We start from the raw sequence: 3,440 nt of genomic DNA, 5'->3' as shown, positions 1-3,440 counted from the left end.
TCTAGTACACGCACACCCGGGCACTGGGCACCGGTTCGAGTGCCCACCCTCCACCTTGCACCATCTAAAACCCCGCTTCACAGCACCCACACGAGGGCCCCTGGAAGCGGGAAGTACAAACCTGTCTTGCCAAGCCGTGGCTGGAAGAAGCTCTGGATACAGATCAGGGACAGAGGGTGCTCAGGAGTGGCACCCAGTCCACCCCACGGAGGCGGTCGGCGTTAAGTCCAGCAGGCCCTCCTGCAGGGAAGCGCACACGGCGGGCAGAGGCAGCGAGTCCTGCAGCGTGCACAGGTACTCACAGCACGAGAAGAGGTCGGCCGCGCTGACCTGGTGCAGCTTCACCGAGTGATCATGGCCCGAGCGTGGCCTCGGGGACGCTGACTGCGGACACGATGCCCACACACGCCTGGGGGTCCCGGCTCGCCTCCCGGCCCCGCGGCCGCCCACCGCCCGGCGGCTGCAGCCCCGAAGCGTGTGCAGGACCGGCGTCGCAGCCAGAAGACATAGGGCCACGGGCCCCAGCTATGCTGGCCCCTCCATCCCACACTCCCGCATCGCCGGCTGTTGGCGCTGGACTCAAAGCCCTCCGCCCCGCCGGAATGTGGTTTATGCATGTGTACAACGTTCCTCTTCTACCACCACATTCTGGACACCTCCACCCACTACCAGCTCTCGCGCATCAGATCCCCTAGATGTGGTCAGCAATGGCTTTTACATGCAGTGCGCTCACGTTATAACGTCGCAGACACTCCTCCGTCCTCCAGCCAGCGTGTGAAGTGAACCATTACCATTCCTGTGGAAGAGCCTGCTGTAACCACTTTCCCAAACATAGCCACTCCCCAGCTAACCCTGGGTAACCACTATATAATTTTTAAAGGTTACTTTACATTTACAGTTATTGCAAAATTTTGGCTATATTCCCTGCGTTCTGCAATACATCCTTGAGCCTATCGTACACCCAGTAGTTTATATCTCTCACGTCCCCAACCCCGTATTGCCCCCTCCTCCCCCTCCACACTGGCAACCATGTGTTTGTTCTCTATATCTGTCAGTCTCCTTCTTTTTTATTATATTCAGTAGTTTTTTTGTATTTTTTAGATTCCATGTATAGGTGATATCCTACAGTGTTTGTTTTCGTTTGACTTATTTCATTTAGCATAATGCCCTCCAAGTCCGTCTATTTTGCTGCAAATGGCAAACTTTCATTCTTTTTTATGGCTGCGTAGTATGCCATTGGTTATATGTACCACATCTTCTTTATCCATTCATCTCTTGATGACAGGTTGCTTCCATATCTTGGCAATTGTAAATACGGCTGCTGCGAACATTGCGGTGCATGTTTCTTTTCAAATTACTGATTTTGTTTTTTTCGGATATATACCCAGGATTGGAGTTGCGGGGTCATATGGTAGTTCTATTTTTAGTTTTTTGAGAACCCTCCATACTGTTTTCCACAGTGGCTGCACCAATTTACATTCCTACCAACTGTACCAGCGTTCCCTTTTCTCTACATCCTTGCCCTCATTTGTTGTTTGTGCTCTTCTTGATGATAGCCATTCCGACAGGAGTGAGGTGATACCTCAGTGTAGTTTTGATTTGTATTTCCTTGATTGGCAGTGTCGAGCATCTTTTCATGTGCCTGTTGGCCATCTTCATTTCTGCTTTGGAAAAATGTCGATTCAGTTCTTCTGCCCATGTTTTAATCAGGTTGTTAGTTTTTTTGATGTTGAGTTTTATGAGCTGTTTCTATATGTTGGCTACTAATCCCTTATTGGTCCTATCCATTGCAAATATTTTCTCCCATTCAGACGGTTGTCTTTTCATTTTGTTGATTGTTTCCTTTGCTTGCAAAAGCTTTTAAGTTTCATTAGGTCCCATTTGTTTGTTTTTGCTTTTATTTCCTTTACTTGAGGAGATGGATCCAAAAAAATATTGCTGTGGTTTATGTCAAAGAGTGTTCCACCTATGCTATCTTCTAGGAGTTTTATAGTATCCAGTCTTACATTTAGCTCTTTAATCCATTTTGAGTTTATTTTTGTATATGGTTTTAGAGAATGCCCTAATTTCATTCTTTTACATGTAGCTGTCCAGTTTTCCCAGCACCACTTATTGAAGGGACTGTCTTTTCTTCATTGCATAATCTTGCCCTCTTTGTCATATATTGGTGTAAGTGCGTGGGTTTACTTCTGGGCTTTCTATCCTGTTCCATTGATCTATATGTCTCTTTTTGTGCCAGGACCATACTCTTTTGATAACTGTAGCTTTGTAGTATAGTCTGGAGTCAGACAGCATGGTTCCTCCAGCTCTGTTCTTCTTTCTCAAGATTGCTTTAACTATTTGGCGTCTTTGGTTCTTCCATACAAATTCAAAAAGTTTTTTGTTCTACTTCTGTGAAAAGTACCATTGGCATTTGATAAGGATTGCATTGAATCTGTAGATTGCCTTGGGTAGTACGGTCATGTTAACAGTATTGATTCTTCCAATCCAAGAACATGGACTGTCTTTCCATCTGTTTGTGTTACCTTCAATTTCTTTTATGAGTGTCTTATAGTTTTTGGAGTTCAGGTCTTTTGCCTCCTTAGGTAGGTTTTTTCCTAGGTATTTTATTCTTGTTGCTGCAATGGTAAGTGGGATTGTTTCCTTAATTTCTCTTTCTGATAGTTCATTGTTAGTGTATAGAAGTTCCACAGAGTTCTGAGTGTTTATTTTGTATCCTGCAACTTTACCAAATTCACTGTTGAGCTCTAGTAGTTTTCTGGTGGCTCTTTGGGATTTTCTTTGTGTAGTATCATGGCATCTGCAAAGAGGGACAGTTTTACTTCTTCCTTTCCAATTTGGCTTTCTTTTATTTTTTTCTTTTCTGATTGCTGCAGCTGGGACTTCCAAAACACTATGTTGAATGTAAGTGGCGAGAGTGGGAATCCTTGTCAGTGTGATTTCTGTGTCACTACATCCATTTTTTTTAGTCTCCAGCATCACTTAATGTAGTCGTCTCCCGTCTAATTAAAGCTCCCTCTTCTGCGTTCTCCATCAAGCCACTTGATTTTTTTATCCCTCTCTACTTCCTTCTTCTCAGTCTCACTCTTGGGTGTCTGTTGCTTACCCAGTTTCAGTGTAGGTGTTCTTTAGGTTCCCATCCTCAGCGTCCACCCCTTTGGACATTTCACAATTTCTCTGGGTGATCTTATTTCCTGATCAGGCTTAACTTCCCCCTCAGGGTGATGTCTTCTAACAATGATAACTCTCTCCATACATCAAACTGCCGCCTGGAAAGCTGCATATTTCTCATTGTCCTCAGCATCAGATCTGTGTTCCTTAGCTTGGCATATAAGCTCCTTCACGATTGGACTACCTCTTTTGTCTTCCTTCTGGCTACATTCCTTCCTGAATGTCTTCTCTAGCCATGTGGACCAGCTTGTAGTTTCTGATGTTCTATC

At 44.9% G+C, this 3,440-nt stretch overlaps 1 pseudogene; it reads right to left on the bottom strand.

Annotated features, from left to right (window-relative positions):
- The window catches only part of LOC112062817 (centrosomal protein of 78 kDa-like), a 330,155-nt pseudogene extending 326,990 nt beyond the window's left edge, over window positions 1-3,165 (bottom strand).
- Window positions 3,166-3,440: the final 275 nt, after the last annotated feature.

The sequence above is a fragment of the Physeter macrocephalus genome, chromosome 12 (genome assembly GCF_002837175.3).
Source record: "Physeter macrocephalus isolate SW-GA chromosome 12, ASM283717v5, whole genome shotgun sequence".
Taxonomy (NCBI): Eukaryota; Metazoa; Chordata; class Mammalia; order Artiodactyla; family Physeteridae; genus Physeter; species Physeter macrocephalus.
This window is presented reverse-complemented; position numbering and strand designations above follow the sequence as displayed.